The following is a 19,732-nucleotide window of genomic DNA, read 5'->3' as shown; positions in this document are numbered from 1 at the left end:
CAGAACTGGAAGTGATGTTCTCGTGGCTGATTTGATTCTGTCCTAAGCAGTTTTCAAATAAGTCTTAATCACAGAGCATTTTCTTTCCATTTTGTACTCAAATAATGTGATTCAACTATTTGATTCTTTTACTCCATGTCCACATTCACTCACTTGATTCACGTAGCAGACATTTACTGTACAGCTGATTGACATATGACAATCACAGAACTAACTTCAGGGTTTATAAAGAGAAATAAATTCACTCTTTGAACATGTCTACAATCTGCTAAAAGGAAAATGGAAAAAAGAAAAGGCATGGACACTAATAGAAGAAAAGTGTTATCGGGGTAAAGATGTAAATGTTTAGATATTAGTGTAGCTAGGCCAAAGAGGAGTGATTACTTTTAAGAAAAGAAAGGAAAAAAGGAATGTGTGATAAATGCAGCTAGAATGAGAGGCGGAATTAGATCAGAGATGATATCCTTTAGGGACAAAAAGTAGTAAAATCCCCACATGGTTCTGATTCTTCTTATTAATAAGATTCTTCTTATTAATAGTGCACACTTACATAGCGTTTAGTTCATAGCATCCTTACTGATGTCTCCCCTTTATCCTATAGACATGGTTTTATTTACTTTGGTATTAAGGAGTAATTAGGATTATTATTTAGTTATTGCACAAGGAGAATCTCATCAGTAATTTCATAAGACTAAAATACTCTATCATTTTTCTCCAACATTTAAGTAACTAATGTAGAAGGTGGAATAATGACCCTCCCAAGATATCTACATATGAATCCCTGGAATATGTTATGTTAGGTGGCAAAAGACAATGAGGTTGCAGATGAAATCAATGTTGTTAATAAGCAGACTTTAGTGAGAGTATGCTGGAATATCCAGGTGGGTCCAATATAATCACAAGCCTATTTAAGAGTGTAAGGAGGAGTCAAAAGAAATAGAGGCCAGCATGAGGATTCAATCCAATGTCGCTGAGATTTGAAGATTCTCAAAGAACCATGAGCCAAAGAGAAGAGATGGTCTTTCGAAGCTGGAAAAGACAAGGAAATAAATTCTCCCCTAGAGCACCCAGAAAAGAATGCAGGCCTGCCTACATTTTGATTTTAGGCTATTGAGACCCATGTCAGATTTCTGATCTACAGAACTATAAAATAATAAGTATGTGTTGTTTTAAGCCTCCAAATTTGAGATACTTTGTTACAGCAGCCACTGAAAACAAATACAGCTGTCTTCAATAACCTCCTCTCATTTGGGAACTTGAAGCATATTTGTTGTTAATTTATCCTGGCTCTCAACCCCTACAGTAAAGTAAATATTAGTATTCCATGCCTATCTGATTTAAATCTAGCTTTGATTTAATCAACAGATATGTCTGGAGCCCTTGCTATGGACTAACAGTCCCTTCTCTCGTGGGACTCAGAGTCTGATGAGGAAGTAGGATAAAACATAAAACAATGACTTTTATTAAGTGCAACCAAAGAAAAGCCCCATGTGCAATAAATAATTAAAACCGACAATCTAAACTAGTTAGAAGTTAGAAAGGTTTCCATGAAAAAGTAATATTTAAGTAGTAACCTCAGTGATGAACAGAAATCATCCATAAGTAGAGCTTGGGTTGCAGAATTCTAGAGATCAGGAATTGTGAATGTTCCCTCAGGTGGGAAGGAGGTCACACGTTTTAGTTCAGGGAGGTGAAAGGAACCATGATTTCTCCTCTAACATAACTCCTTGATGAGAGTTCACTCATACCCTCCACTGGCCAGTGTTTTGACCACGGTCTGCTTAGAAAACCTCTTTCCCTCTCATAGCCATACATCCATACTTTAACTATCTTTCAAGTTCTGTATAGAAAACTATCACCTTTCATATCTCACAGCTGGAAACAATCTTTTTGCCTACTTCTTTAACACTTTATCTCTTCCTCTCCTCTGGTATTTATCACTGTCTCCTTTGTGGTATGCTTATTTTTGAACATTTCTTACTTCCCAGACTAGACTATAGATTTTAGCTTTTCAAGTGTTCTTGGAAAGTGTGAAAGGGCAGAAAGCAGCATATGGTGTGATAGCACTCGGTGTGATATAGAGATTGGGTCGGAAAAAAAATTGGAAAGCTGAAAAACATGAACATGCTGCAAAAGGATTAGGAGCTGAATAGAGGCACTGGTAGCATTTAGCCTTTTCGATTTCTCACAAGCCCTGTAGCCACATATGGATAATCACTTCTCAGTTAAACAATTGTTATGACTGCTATTCCCAGCTCTCTGCCAATTACTTCAATCTGAAGACAGACAACAATTATCTAAGTAAAATGTATCTAAAGGATTTTCAACTCTCTGTCACCAAGTGAGCTGGCACATTCTAGTCACAAGCATATACCTAACATGAGAGCATATGGAAGAAAGTATAAAACATAAAGAGTTAACTGAGTTTTCACTGCTTAGCATAGACTATCTGAATATTTGAAAACACTCCCATATTGCATTTGGATATTTTAGTGATGGGCAAATTCTGAAGTCATAATTTTAAAACTCTTATGTAAGGTATTGTACAATATCTTACTATATATGTCAGGATACAAGTTATGTTGTAATAAAACTTTTTAAAAAAATCAATGTTTTAAAGCAATAAAAAAATAGTTCTCACTCTTACTACACATAATTCAAAAGTTGCATAGGGTCTACTCCTCATGGTCCTCATACAGGGACCAGGAAATGAAGTCTCACCAACTAGAGAGCGATTTGCTATGGCTGTGGGAAGGGAGAGCATGAAGAATTGAGTTTGCATTACCTCTCAGCTGCATCTTATTAACCTTATCTTCTCGCGTGATTACACCGTCCCATACTTAAAGGGAGGCAGGGAATGCAATCCTCTCACAGACTCCGAAGAGGAGGGAGAGCAGAAATATCGGTGAGTAGTAATACCTACTATGTTTATTTATTGATATACGCTATTTAAAAGAAACGAAATTGAGTTATTAGTAGTGAGGTGGATGGAGTTAGAGTCTGTCATACAGAGTGAAGTAAGTCAGAAAGAGAAAAACAAATACAGTGTGCTAGCACATATATATGGAATCTAAGGGGGAAAAAAGGTCATGAAGAACCTAGTGGTAAGACGGGAATGAAGACACAGACCTACTGGAGAATGGACTTGAGGCTATGGGGAGGGGGAAGGGTAAGCGGTGACAAAGTGAGAGAGTGGCGTGGACATACGTACACTACCAAACGCAAAATAGATAGCTGGTGGGAGGCAGCCGCATGGCACAGGGAGATCAGCTCGGTGCTTTGTGACCACCTAGAGGGGTGGGATAGGGAGAGTGGGAGGGAGACACAAGAGGGAGGAGATATGGGGATATATGTATATGTATAGTTGATTCACTTTGTTATAAAGCAGAAACTAACACACCATTATAAAGCAATTATACTCCAATAAAGATGTTTTAAAAAAAGTATTTTAAAATAAATATGTTAAGAGCCAAAAAGTAAAACAGAAAACTACAAAGAAAAATCTCGCTGAGCACCAATGTGACTGTTACACAAATAACTTCTACTGAAAAATGGTAATTAAATGCAAGAATTAAGCACATCTCCTAAGTTTTCAATGAGAACTATATTGGATATACAGTTGATAAAGGAAGGCACTTATTTACAGAAGAATACCAACTAATAATTATGGAAGGAATATCACTAAGCAATTGGGAGTTTGCAACACTAATGAAACAATTGACTCCAGGAAGGAAAGGCAGTGGTACTAAAATCAGTAGATGAAAGGTTGTTTGGACCTGGATCTTCTCATAAAACCAGATTTTCATCACACAGATGACTTGCTTCTCACAGACAGGAAAATGTGGCTCCACAATGGGGAGATCTAGGTGTCTCTGTCTTAACCCTGTCAATAATCTTATCATTATCAACAGCAGGGGAAAAAACAGATGAGTCGTCATTATAGAGTATCACCTGTGAAATATTCTTGCCAAATACATTTAACCTGTGTCTAATACCTTTTAATCTCATTTTGTATGTATGACATTCAAAAAATAGAGATAGGAGTTAAATGAAAAAAATAAATAATAAATTTATTCAGATAAAATTAGAAGATGAAATATTCCACAGGATAACTAACCCAGCCTCAAGAAATTAATGTCATAGAAAAACAAAAGTTGGGGGAGAAGGGGTTATTCTACATGGGAAGAGATTTTAGAGATATAGTATCCAAATGCAAGCTATGTGGTCTTTGATTGAATCTTGATCTAAGCAAAGTGATTGCGGGAAATTCAGGAAATTTGAATATACTATATGAATATACCTATATACTATTAGGTAATTGTTGCCTATTTTTATATATGATAATGGTTGAGTGGTTATATACCAGAAATAGAAAACCTAGTTTTATAGAGATATATAATAATATCTTTAGGGATAAAATGCAATGGTGCAATTAATCTATTTAAAAATATTTCAGCAAGAATTAAGCAAATATGGCAAAATGTTAACAATCGTTCACTATAAGAGGAGGCTTTGTGGGTCTTTTGACTAGGAAGATTGAGAAGATTGATTAGGCCTGAGTCTTGTTTTGTCCACACTTGAGGATGGAAGTAGGTGATCAGTCTAACTTAAAGTCATGGACCAAGAGTAAAACGGGATTATTTCTTGAAAGAAAGTCAGGGTGTGGTTACTTGGAAGAAATATAAATGGATTCTGGGCCGGGAAAATAACAGTCTGAACTGGTAAGTGTTAGATTCGTGATTCAAATTTAGGCCTGACTCTGAATACTAGATTCTTTGAGCCACACTGCACTATGGAATTAATCACACCGTCTTTGTTGTTCCATAGCCCTTTGACCATAGTGAAGAGAATCTATTTGACATTATCTTCTGTTGTACATGTTTGTTTCTCTATGAGATTACGTATGAGTAGAAACTGAGTCTTATTCATCTGTTTGTTCAGCATATAGCATGTGAGTAACATCCAGTGGTCTCCAGTGATGTATGTTAGAGTGAATTAGTTGGCACTGGTGCTCAGTGAATACTTGCTTCATTATGAATAAATAATTCAAATGAATTATATTTTTAAAACTCTTACAATGAGTGTGCTTTGTAATAACAAATTCACATACTCTTATAAAAATGCTTCAGAGTTTCTTGGTAGATTCAGAAACTTTGTTTTTACCACAGTAAAAAAAATGGAATTGAATAATGTCTGGTGAAAGCTGCAAGATGTTCCTGTACTAAACCATTTAAACACATGCATCAAAGTTTACAACTGAGTAAACTTTATTTGCTTGACACTTTTAATGCCTTTAATCACATATTGGCTTTTTGCTGAAAGTGGAATTAATAGCCTCTATTATGACTCAATGTTTATAAAATTGAAGAAATATTGTTTTTTTAAATTCGTGTTTTGGGGAGTAAGCAAAGCACTACAATAATTATTCCCATGAATAAACTGTAACTGTCTTCATCTGTATGTTTATCTTAATATTCTCCTAAGCTGTTTACTTCTCTCTACCAAGCCTATATCATTTAGCACATTAATTCATCAATTAATCTCCGAATTTTATTTATTCTGTCATACCAAAACAACTTTGATTTTAAATATAAGACATACTTCTGCATTTATATTACCCTAATATTTGATCTGAAGTTTTTAAGTGATCGTGTACATCCACGACCATATCAAACATTTTTTTGGCAGCATCAGATAAGCTGGCTAAAATTGGATAAAATTTGTATTGCTAGAAATAAATGATGTCTCTTAGCTAGCTTCCTCTTTAGTTCTTTTCTACCTCATCAAGTGTACTAAATATTACTTATAAAAATAACATTTATTGGCTGTTCAGTTAGCGGCATAAATAATCTCATTCGATAGTCCAAAAACCCTGAAGGAGAAACATTTACTACCCCATTTTACAGACATAGAAACTTACATAATTTCACTCAGAGTCACTCAGCTGCAAAGTGGCAGGTGGATGAACGTTTGCTTTTATGCTCAGCCTGTTTAAACTTGGACTTTCCTAAAAGGAAAGCATGTATGCACTGCTCCTTCAAGTGGCCCCCTTGGTTTGGCGGAGGAGGTGCCTGGCAAAGTCGGCAAGGAGCCTTGGAGGAGATGGTGAAGCTGGGTGAATAGTGAGGACTGCTCAGCTGACCTGCAGGCCTCCATCAGATGCAGCAGGAGGTGGAGTAGCCCAGCAGGGGAAGTGCAATAGCAGTAGGGCTCCCCAGTGTTCAACTTGCTTATAAGCACAGGTGGGACACTCTCTCATCTCCAAGTATACTTAGCAGACACTTTACAGGTGAATGTGGTTCTGGATGAGCAGGTAAGGTAAAAGCCATCAAAATCCCACTATTCTGTTAATATTGTTTCATCTGAAAGAATAGGGACAGACCTACCAGTGAATCTTTGTTTATTTCTACCTGGATATGCTATAGGTTAGTCATTAAAAGTATATCAATTTCTGTTCTAGTCAGTAAAATTCATTCATCTCTAGAATTCTTCTAAAATATGAGAATCCCACAGACTTTCCTTTTGATATTTATAGAATTGAAAAACTGTTAGGGAGAAATGAATGGAAGAAGTCAGGAAAGTACTAGAAATCCTGTAAAAGAAGAACTTAAAACAACATTCAGCAAACAACAAAAATAATCTTGAAATTAGTTCCCTTACTATATTAAGTAATTTAGTTTTGCCCAAACATCCTAAATATTACATGTAATTATGTTAAATCCAGGATTTGCTCTTTTCATTTTTATTTAATTACCCATAGCTACCTGCCAAATCATTCTCTTCTCTGCATTAAAAGACAAGGTTTATGTGTATTTAGATAACAAGTGAGCTAGAATTAGGAAGTTCTTGATTACTTACATAAAATAAACAATTCTATCCCTCTAATAGAAGATCCTTGTCTCATTTTACGACTAGGTCTAAGTCTAATCTGGGTCTTTAGTTAGATTTTAGCCCTTCCAACATAAAATAAAAACTTATCACTAACTGTGCCTTTCAGGCTCATATATAGTGCCGTTCCTTACTTCTATTGTATTAAGAATCTTGTTTGTCAATTCATGCAAAATTACTGAGCAAAGGAAAAATATAAAAATGTTCATGCTATAAATAAGAAAAAATTTTAATGATTACTTTTAAAAAGTCACAATTATATACTCAGCATAAAAGACAATAATATTGTATTGTTAATCTTTATGAAACTGGAAGTTTGTATAAAATAACAAATTTGTGTCAAGATTAACTCAAATATATAGAACAGAGGAAAATAAAAACATGAAATTCCTCTGGGATATACTTTTTATCAGTGATACATAACCTTTTATTTAGAGAAAAAATGCCTAAAAATATACTACATTTAGATTTACATAATTGATATAACAACAGGCTATATATTATATATTTTGTTCAATGAAAACCTTAAATGCCTCACTGAATTGAATAATGTCCTTGTTTCACAAATGTTCAAAATCCATTAGCAATAAGTCTTTAATTATCATGGTCCTTGTAAAGTTCTTTCAGAATAATATAAGGTATAATAATGCTTCTTTATAGAAACTTCAGGTACTGTGGAGATTTTTAGAAATCCTGAAATTGTCTGGCTCTGTCACCACATGCAGGTCAAACCATTTGGCCAACCAAGATACCATTCACAAATATTTTGATTACTTCTCCCTTGATAAATCATCATAAATAGATGAAGCAGTCTGTTGTAAATATCTGTTATTAGAAACAAACATAAGCATTTTGATTACATGTTAGGTAAATCAGTACTCAAGAAGAGTTTGAGAAATTGTTGACGCAGTTTCTAGGTGAAGTTTGGCAATTTTATCATTTCCATGAAGTTTTTAAGACCATCAGTGCATTGTATGATAAACAAGCAGTGCTTAGCTTACCAAATCATGATGAACAACGTAAAGAACAGCAATGACCGATCATAAAGAAAAATTATAAATACAAAAAGAGCCTGTTTAACTCAGCCTTCTCCAGTATAGATTTTGTAAAAACTGTCAGTATTTTTATTTCACATTTATTTTTACACTAAATAGTCATTGTTGAGCAACTTAATAATATAAAAATGCAAGTACATTTAAGAAAATAAGTAGGTTTAAAAAATTTTACAAGGGTTCTCCACTCAGCACTATACACACCTAAAGTTACATATAAACTTCAAAGTTTATAGGTAAAGATAAAAGTATTTCTTAAAAAAACAAAAAACCCTTCCTAAATCATAAAGTTTTAAACTTAGTTTACTCTTCCTAGAAATTAAAAAAGAACCATTGCTATACTTAGCATTTTTATACTATATTTTATTAGGAAACTATATTGAAATCATTGGTCATTTTTAGTGAATTTTGTAGAGTTAGAAGGGCAAAGGAATGCTGGAACAAAATTTCTTAAAATTGTCTACCTGTCTCTGAATCTTTAAATACAACAGGTTTTACCATAGCCTCTAAGTTATTTATTTGTTCCACCAATGTTTATTGAATGTCTACTATATGCCAGGCACAATTTAGATGCTAGAAAATAAACAGTGAATAAAAATCAAATCCCTGCCCTCCTGCAGCTTATATTATAGTGGAAAAAAACAGACAAGAAACAAATATATGATGTCAGATGCTCTGTAGAAGAACAAAGCAAGTAAAGAGATAGTGTGATACACTTGTGGAGGTTATTTAAGATTGAGTGGCTACATAAGCCTTTTTAGGCGGTGATATTGAGCAGAAACCTGAATCAAGTGAAGGAATGTACTGTGTAAAGACTTTGAAGACTAACATTTCTAGTAAAGGAAACAGCAGATACAGAAAACCTGAGTCAGGTAAGAGTGTGGGTACTTAGAAGAACAGCAAGAAGATCAAAATGGCTAGAGTGCAATTAATGAGGGAAGAAAGAGGGTAGAGCCAGACTATGTAGTAGTTTATGATTATGTAGTAGTAGGAGGAGGAGAATGACTTGATATGATTTACATTTTTAAAAGATCACTCTGGCTTTGGTTTGAAAATTTACAGTGGAATGGAAGAAAATATTTGCAAACCGTATATCTGATAATGGGTTAATATCAAAAATACATAAGGAATTCATACAACTGAGTAGCAGAAAAACAAATAACCTAATTAAAAATGGGAATCTGAGTAGACACTTCTCAAAAGACAGCATGCAAATGACCAACAGATACTTAAAAGGTGTTCAACATCACTAATCATCAGGGACATGCAAATCAAAACCACAGTGAGATATCCCCTTACATCTGTTAGGGCACCTATTTTCAAAAAGCCAAAGGGTAACAAATGTTGGCAAAGATGTAGAGAAAGGGGAACCCTTCTACACTGTTGATAGAAATGTAAATTGGTACCACCATTATGGAAAAAAGTGTGAAGTTTCCTCAAAAAATTAAAATAGAACTACCATATGATCCAGCAATTCCACTTCTGGGTATATATCCAAAGAAATGAAATCTGGATCTGGAAGAGATATTCATGCTCCTGTATTCATTGTGCAGCATTATTCATAAAAGCCAAGGTATGAAAACAACCTAAGTGTGTCAGTGGATGAATAGATAAAAATAATGTATAGGTATAATATACACACTCAATGGAATATAATTATATGTGTGTGTATATATGTGTGTATATATATTACACACACATTCAATGGAATATTATTCAGCTTTAAAAAGAAGGAGATCCTGCCACTTGTGACAACATAAAATCCTGGAGAACATTAAGTTAAATCATCTTGCTGTATATGCTTAAAATTATATCTAAAAATTGCAAATATTTAATCTCAAAACTTGCGGGGAAAATTACAGTAGGAAAACGTGAATGGAATCAGGGAGACCCAGGAAGTCAACAGATAGTTTGCATCTAGGAGATTGACAACGGTGATTTGAACTAGTGTAGTAATAGTGGGTACAGAGAAGTACTTAGATGTAAATTTAAGACATATCCAAAGATCAGAACAAAAGGGCTGGCTGATATGGGGTAGAAAGAAGAGAGAGAAGGCAAAGATCACTCTGAAGACTTTTGGGCTGAGCAGATTTAAATGTAGCTGCCTTTTACTGAACTTGGGGGAAGTCAGGGAAGGTAATTAGTGTTGAGAAACAAGAATTCTGTTTTGGACATGTTAAATCTAAAACAGCAGTCCAAGAGGAGATGTTAAATAGGCCGTTGGATATATGTGCCTGGTATTCATGTAAGTGGACAGAACTAGATTTATAATTTCAGTAATCAGCATACATACGGTTTTCTGTGTAATTCTTTTAGAAAACTAATTCCCATTTCCTTTACATTGTTCCTTTTTGAATTTCAATTTTTTTTTTTATATCTGTATGGCTTGCCGGATCAGATAAGATCCCTTCTTTTCACCAACTCAAATCCCACATAACTCCCAACGATTGGAAAATTCTAAGCCCTCTGCCTCATAAATCGCCTTCCCTTTCTTTTCCTTTAGAACAGAAATTGAATAAAACTGAAGAAAAAACAGATATAATAATTTGAGAGATAGTTCAGAAATAATTGACTCGTCCATTGCTTAAATTAATAAAAAACATCCCAAAACATGAAATGGTAATGTTCTTTTTTTCTTTTTTTTTAAACTTTTGGGTTTATTTATTTATTTATTTATTTTTGGCTTTGTTGGGTCTTCGTTTCTGTGCGAGGGCTTTCTCTAGTTGCGGCAAGTGGGGGCCACTCTTCATCGCGGTGCGCGGGCCTCTCATTATCGCCGCCTCTCTTGTTGCAGAGCACAGGCTCCAGACACGCAGGCTCAGTAATTGTGGCTCGCGGGCCTAGTTGCTCCGCGGCATGTGGGATCTTCCCAGACCAGGGCTCGAACCCGTGTCCCCTGCATTGGCAGGCAGATTCTCAACCACTGCGCCACCAGGGAAACCCTCTTTTTTTCATTTTAAATACACCACTATAAAAATATAGCCAGTTCTGTTGTTTGAGCTATTCTCAACTTTTAAATTCACGTTTGTAAGCTATACTAATTTGTTTAAGACTGTTCTTTGTCAGATTAATGAAAATGAATTATTTTTAATTTTCTATATTCTTTCTGCAAACTCCTCTTGTGACCATTGGCACATATTGATAAATTGACGCCTATGGCTAGGAATGAAAACTTTAGTTACAAACAAAATAAAATATTTGTTTACTAAAGGTTTAGTTTTGAACTACATTTATTTGTAATAGGTATAACTGAACAGAAAGCTCAATAGATATTGTACAATCTGTTATCCAAGTTCACATCATTGTCTCTAGGGAGTGGATACGAGACTATATCGTTTTTAGCACTTACTATGTGAAAGTCAATACTCATTCAATAGTCAACAAATGTTTCTTGCACATCTACTCTGGGTTAAATACTCTTTGGTGTTTGAAATACATCAGGAAGAAGTCAGATCTAAAAGCAATTTATTTTTCATGTAACGACACACTTAGCCCTTCTAGCAATCTGAGGCGATATATGTTAGGCATTTTTACAAAATTTCTAAGTAACAAACCAACCTCAAACCCCATGCCTTCCACATTTTTCAAGCTCTTAGGTCTGCAAGTCAATTGTGCATACGATGACGTGTATTGGTCTCAGCTTGGTGGAGTGCTTCAGGTTATAGGTTGATAGAATTTGGCTCTTGGTGGTGGTTTGGGTTCAGGACTTCTTATGTGTTTTTGTTGTTGAGCCCAAGCTGAAAAGATATCAGTACACCAAAGTCATGCTCTTCTCGTGGTAGATTACAAAGCATGTTTCATGATTCTTTTATGTCATATCTACAATAGCCCATTGGCCAAAGCAAACTATGAGGACAAGTCTAAAGTTAATAAGCACAAAGCCATGGCAAGACTGTGGATACATTACAGGGAAGAGAAGATTTTGGAAAGGGAATTAATTCTACCAGAGTGGCAGATGCAAACATTATTACCATTTTAAGGTAAGTTGTAGAGAAACTATTGGCTGTTCCAAGGTCACACTTCTAAAAAGTGCCATTGAGGATTATCTGATTCCAGAGACTATGATCTTAACCACTGTTTTATACCCCCTAAGAATTTATGTTTTTGGTTACTTAACTTATGTATAGAATGATACAAGTTAAGTAACCAAAAAGCCTAGTGTAATAGAAAGAATGGAAACTTGGAATCAAAGATGGGTTTTTAATCCTGGCTTGGCTACTGCACATCCATATGAACTTAAGCAATTTGTCCCTCTGAATCTTGGTCTTATTTATTAATGAAGCAGTTTTATCTGAAATGTTTGTTATTAAAACTAAATAGAAAATTTATTTAATGTTCCAGGTTCACAGTTCATAACTTATAGTTCCTGATTCTTAGTTTCCACCCTCTCCCCTCTTCCAGGTAGTAAATGAAGTTGGTCTGCTAGACATGTACCATCTGAGGGAGAAACATTATTATAGTTTGGAGAAACATTATTATAGTTTAGAGAAAGTATATTATAGCTATCTAGAGATATATTAAAGATAAGACCTTGTGATATCAACAAATGGCTTCCGTAGATCCAACATAATTTCATGTGTCTTAGAGATTTAGTTATTATTTTCATTTTATGACATTGTTCAAACTATAAAAACATTATGTTTATATTTTTCACACAAATACACCTATACATTTATCAAAATATTGCCTGATTTTGGAATTTAGAAAATTTTCCATGCTGATGGCCAGAGAACTAATGAACAGAAAATATTTGTTTTCCATACAAATTACATGCATGGACTATCTCTTGAATTTCTTAAACCTAAATTATCAGGGTTTAAAAGAATTTGTAAAAATTAAATGCACACAAACCTAAGACACACTCATGAAACCTAAAATCCATATCTTATTACCATGATTATAGGGCCCCCATTTATTTTTCCTATTTGTGTAAAAAATAAGTTGTAAGATTCATGATCCAAAAAGAAAAGATAAAAATGTGGAATTTTCAGAAGGATTAAGGTTACTAGTGAGTTAGTACTTTGTTTTATTAATTTAAGTAATTTTTCATAAGACTTTCTATATCAGGAACCCCCCTGGCATATTTAGATGATGTCTACAAAATATGGAAGATTTGAGGAGACAGTGTCATGACAATATTTGACAATGAGAATATCTGACATGAGAATATCTGACAGAGTGAAAGGGGGGGGGCACAGTGGTCTCTCCATAACTGGGGACTTTCAAAATGTAAATTCCTTGGGTGGGTACGAACATCTGATTTAAAAGAAATGAAATAATTAAATAGAATAACATGAAAAATGTTATGTTGATCAATTTTAAATCTTAGATAAATTTTATCATTTTTTATTAAAATAAAATTTTCAAATTGACTTAAGTAGAGATAGACAAGATACTATAAAGGTATTTAATCATTATTCAAAACCTACTCACACACACAAAGGCAACGGGTCCACATAGTTTTATAGACACATTTTACCAAACTACAAAGAAGTAATCTCCCTTTTATATATCTTTTTTAGAAAATATAAAAAGATAAATCAGTTTATACATTCAATTTTGAAGCCTGTGAAACAATTATAGTAAAACCAGACAGTCAGTTTGAGAAAGGAAAATTATTTGCTGATCTCATTTTATAAATTCTGTAAGTTGTATAAATTTTCAGATCTCATTGTTATAAAAACAAATGTTACCAGAAAATAAATAGCAAATAAAATTCAGTAGAGTGTGTGTGTGTGTGTGTGTGTGTGTGTGTGCGTGTAGATACATTATGCCTAAATAGGATTTATTCTTGAAACACAAAGATGATTTAACATTAAAAAAAATCTATTGATAGAATTCATTATGTAATTGAGTTATATATAAATCATTAACAAATTAAAAGGAACAATCATGTAATATACATAGAAAACTTAGACTACTAAAAAAATGTCCTTGACCTAATAAAGAGAACAACAAAATCCATGGACATAGAATGTCTTTCAATTTATTCATGTCTTTAATTTCTTTCATCAAAGTTTTGTAGTTTTCAATGTACAAGTCTTTCACCTCCTTGGTTAACTTTATTCCTAAATATTTTATTATTTTAGATGCTGTTGTAAATAGGATTGTTTTCTTAATTTCCTTTATGGATAGTTCAGTGTTAGTGTATAGAGACACAAAAGATTTTTGTATGTTGATTTTGTATCCTGCAACTTTACTGGATTCATTTATTTCAACAGTTTTTTGTGGAGTCTTTAGGGTTATCTATATGTGACATTATGTCATCTGCAAAGAGAGATAATTTTACTCCTTTCTTTTCAACTTAGATGCATTTTATTTCCTTTTGTTCCCTAATTGCTCTGGCTAGGACTTACAGTAATATGTTGAATAGAAGTGGTGAGAGTGGAAATTCTTGTCTTATTCCTGATCTTAGAGGAAAAGCTTTCACTTTTTCACCATTGGGTATGATGTTAACTGTGGGCTTCTCATTTATGGTCTTTATTATGTTGAGGTAAATTCTGTACCTAATTTGTTGAGAGTTGTTATCATGAAAGTTGTTGAATTTCATCAAATTATTTTTAATATTTATTGAAATGGTTATGTGATTTTTATCCTTCAATCTGTTAACATGGTGTATCATATTAATTGATTTTCATGTGAACCATCCCTTCATCCCAGGAATAAATTCCACTTGATTATGGTGTATGATCTTTTTAAAGTGCTGTTGAATTCAGTTTGATAGTATTTTGTTGAGGATTTTTGCGTCTATATTCATCAGGAATATTGGTAGTTTTTTTGCAATGTTTTTGGCTTTGGTATCAATGAGTTTTGAAGTGTTCCCTCTTCTTAAGTATTTTGGAGGAGTTTGAGAAGGACTAGTGTTAACTCTTCTTTAATGTTCAGCAGAATTAACCAGTGAAGCTATCTAGTCCTAGGCTATTCTTTGTTGGGAGGTTTTTAATTACTGATTGAATCTCATTACACATTACTGGTCTGTTCAGATTTCCAGTTTTTCATGATTCAGTCATGATAGGTTGTATGTCTCTAGGAAGACTTACTATTGTTAAAATGTCCATACTATCCAAAGCAATACACAGATTCAATGTTATCCCCATCAAACTCCCAAAATCCCAGCATTTTTTTAAACAGAAATAGAAAAAATATACTAAAATTCATGTGGAATTACAGAAGACCCCAAATAGCCAAAGCATTCTTGATAAAGAAGAACAAAACTGGAGTCATCATGCTCCCTGATTTCAAAATACATTGAAGGGCTACAGTAATTCAAACAGTATAGCATTGCATAAAGACAGACATATAGATTAATGAAGCAGAATAAAGAGCCCAGAAGAAACCCATGCATATTCAGTTAGCTGATCTTCAGTAGGGGTGCCAGAAATACACAATGAGGAAAAGATGGTCTCTTCAACAAATGTGTTGGGAAAACTGGGTATTCACATGCAAAAGAATAACATTGGATTCTCATCTTATATCATCCACAAAGTCAAGTCAAAATAGATTAAATTTATATTAAATAGATTAACCATAAGTCCTGAAACTATAAAAATGGGACAAAATACTTGAATAGACATTTCTCCAAAGAAGACAGGTGGCCAACAGTTATATGAAAAACGTGCTCAGTATCATCAGGGAAACACAGATCAAAGCCACAATGAGGTACCACTTCACAACTCTCAGAACTGTTATCATCAAAAAGACAACCAAGAACAAGTGCTGGCTAGGATGTGGAGAAAGGGGAACACTTGTTCACTAATGGTGGGATTGCAAATTGGTGCAGCTACCATAGAGAACAGTATGAAGGTTCCTCAAAAAAATTAAAAATAGAAATACCATTTGATCCAGAAATTTCACTTCTAGATATTTACCCAAAGAAAACAAAAACACTAATTCAAAAAGATAAATGCATTCCAATGTTCATTGTAGCATTATTTACAATAGCAAAGATATAGAAACAACCTAAATGTCCATTGATGGATGAATGAATAAAGAAGATATTGTATACTACTGAGACATTAAAAAGATGAAATCTTGCAATTTGCAACAACACGGATGGACTCTGAGAGTATTATGCTAAGTGAAATAAGTCAGGGAAAGACACATACCACATTACTTATATGTGGAATCTAAACAAAACAAAATGAAAACAGACTCACAAATACAAAGAACAAATGGGTGGTTGTGGTGATGGTTTTATAGGTGCCTGCATATATTCAAACACATCATATTGTATATATTAAATATGTACAGCTTTGTGTATGTCAATTGTACCTCAAAGCTATTTTTAAAAGGACTACTAAAAACAATAGCAAATATTAGTGGTAAATGATTCGATGAAATCCCTTTAAAATCAGGTACATACGAGCTGGACTACCATTGTTATTTCTACTAGGGTCACAGTGTGTATAAGGGCTAAACTGGCTAGAGCAGGCAGCTAGGCAGTACCCCAGCTCTGTCATTTATTAGCTGTAAAGCCTTGAACCAGGTACTTATCTTCTTTTTACCTCATTTTCCTCATCTGTAAAATTTAAATAATTATCTACCTTATCTAGGGTATTGTGAGTTTTAAATAACTTATTACATGTACTTTGGATAAAACCTAGGATATAATAAGCACTCAATAAATGTTATTTAGTAGAAAATAGTATTTTCTACCCTTTTATTCAGTAGTGGATTGGAGGTCTTACTTAGTGCAATAAGAAAATAATCAAATTTTAAAAAATAAGGTTTTGAAAACTAAAACTGTGTCATTATAAAAAATCCAAGAAAATCTACAGAAAATTTTAATTTACAAGAAAAGCAGACACTCACTATGGCAGGAAATATATACAGTACCTAGGAATACTTATAACAACTTATGTATGAGACATTTATAAATATTATAAAACTCAATGGAATAAAAGAAAAACTGAATACATGTAGAGAGATACCATTTTAATGGATGTGATGACTTAATTTTTAAAAAATCCTCTCTTTTAAAAACAATTTATTATAATTGAAATTTAAATTAGAGAATATGTATGCTTATGTATATGTAACTTAAAAAGCTGGTTTTGATGGGCACAGAGAAGGTTATAAAAAATAAAGGCAATTTTACATATTATATATCTTAATATATGACTTAATCTACCAGATACAAAAATATATAATAATTTTGTAGTTTTAAAATAGGGTGGTTTTTATGTGAGATTAATCAAGTAGACCAATGGATGGAAGAAAACAGAACAGAAGCACTCACACATGAATATAAGTAGTTGGTATATACAAATCACTCAGGAAGAGGTAAGAATGGACTATTTATTAAATCATGTTGAAATAATTAACTATCTCCCTGAAAGTAAGATAAATTTAGCACTCTCATACTATAAACAAAGACAAATTCTATATTGATTAATGACCTAAATGTGAAAAGCATTTCTTTGAAACATTTCTTCACAAAAGAGAAAATGCATTAATCACAAAGAAAATTACTCTTATTTCAAATTAAAACTGTAGGACAAAGGCACCAGTAACAACGTTAAAAAAAAAAAAAAAGCCACAAAAACAAAGCAACAACAGAAACAAACAAGTCATAGATTGGCAGAAGATATTTGTAATGCATTTATGGAGGACAATGGACTCAGAATTCATTCCACAAGTCAGTAAGAAAAACAGCCACATGACCAATTCAAAAATTGCAAATATAGGCAATTCACAGAAGAGGAAACAGGAATGGACAAAAATAAATGTGACAATCTTGCTATTATCCAAGAAGGGTGAATTCAAATAATAATACAACATTTTACATTTGTCAGATTGACACAGTTTGGCAGTGGTAAAATCAAATGCTGTTGGGGGTAAAGGGAAATAAGAACGCAAATCTGGTTCACGGAGTGGCTCCCTGCTGAGAGGGCATATTTCAGGCATTCTTTAGGATATAGAGAAAACTCCATCCAAGTGATTTTTTCAACTCTTGAGTATCAACCTCTGATTTAAAAAATGCTCAAAAACTAAGCTGTAATATGTCTATTGGAAGCATTTCCTATCATATACATTTTAAAATAAGGGTTTGCCTTCCTGGAATCATAATACTTCATGAATCAGAAAAAGTAAGCCAAGCAGTTCTGAGTGAACAGGGCATTAGGAACTGAAACCATTATTCTGATTTAGACCACATATACAACATAATCTTCTCACATTTGATATACTGTGTCCTCGTGTTTTAATATACACTTCCTTATTTTGAGATTAAAATTGTAGATGTGTGACAACCCTAACATCAGTGAACAGATGAGCAGAACATTAAAGTCCCTCAGCAGCTATATGATCAGATTATATACTATTATACTATATAGGGACATTTTCAAGAACCTAAACTAGAATCTATGTATATGTAAAATACGTATCAGGCCTTAATCCACAGAAGATAAAGATCAAATAGATCAGACATTTCCACAATACTAATTACTTATGTGGACTCTTTAAAAGTCCCACAAAAGCATGTGGCAACTTTCACTCGAGGATCACTCAGTCCCACTTCAGGGTCCTCAATATTCAGTCAAAAGTGCCAACTGATGAATTTAGTGATAACTGAACTCATAGTTGCTTAGGTTGCTTATAATTTTCTCTTACATTAATTAAATTTTTATGAATATAAAATTCTATTTGATGCCTTTTTCCATGAAATTAGTGTACGTAATTGAAACATTTGTTAATATTTTTATATTGAATTATATATTAAAGCTTAAGGAAAATACTACCAGGACAGGAAAAAAGAAATTTTGGCTTTCTGAAGAACAGCATGAAAATTACAAGAGCAAGCACTATAAGTATTGGAGTAAAAAAAGAGCAGAGATTGAATTCTGGCTCCACTACCTAAGAGTAATGCCCTATTAAAGTTACTTTTTTTTGCTTATTCTTTGTTATCTCGTTTTAGATATGGGGATATTATTCCCTATCTCTCAATAATGTTTGGGTCTTATGTAAAGCATTTAGTGCTCTGTTGGTACATAAGAACTGTGTAGTCCTTCCCCACATTGAATCTGGACTGGCCTGTGGCTTGAATTAACCAGTTGAAGGTGGTAGAAGAATGTCCCAGGTCTGAAGAATCTAGGCATCAAGAAAGAATTGACAGCTTCTGCTTTTGACATTTTGGAATTCCTGAGCCACTACAAAGAAATCTAGTTACCCTACTGGGAAGACCAATTGGAGAGAACAAATAAAGAGGGCACATGAAGAAGGAGAGTCTTTGAGAATGCATGAAAGGCAAAGAAGCCTGGCCGTCCCAATATTACATTGGAGGCTCCAAATCACTCCAGTTCTGACAACCATCTGTCTGGAACCACATAGAGAACTAACTGAGAAGAGCAGAACTGCCCAGCTAAACCCAGTCAACCCACAGATCCATGAGATACATTGAATGGTTAATGTTTTAAGCCATCAAATTTAGGATGGCTTGTCAAGCAATGCAAAAGGGAAAGCAAATACAAAAACAAAAACAAAAAACCTAAACATGAAAACCATTTTATCAAAATATTTTGTAGAACATTCACTCATTCATTAAAATAGAATTTGTTGAGTTTCTCTTATGTGCCAGGCTCAATAATAAGGATACAATGGTGAACTCAAACAGTAAAAGTTTCTGCCGACATGAAATTAGAGTCTAGTAGAATTACACACATGAAAGCAAATGATTAAAATAAGGTGATGTGATGGAAAGTTACAAATGCTGTGAGGAAATATTATGTGGTCAAGACTGTCATGCAGGATCCTGAAGAGGTAAATTGGAATTGACATAAGGAAAAATAGGGGTT

Source organism: Eubalaena glacialis, chromosome 17 (assembly GCF_028564815.1).
Source record: "Eubalaena glacialis isolate mEubGla1 chromosome 17, mEubGla1.1.hap2.+ XY, whole genome shotgun sequence".
Taxonomy (NCBI): Eukaryota; Metazoa; Chordata; class Mammalia; order Artiodactyla; family Balaenidae; genus Eubalaena; species Eubalaena glacialis.
Note: the sequence above shows the minus strand (reverse complement) of the source record.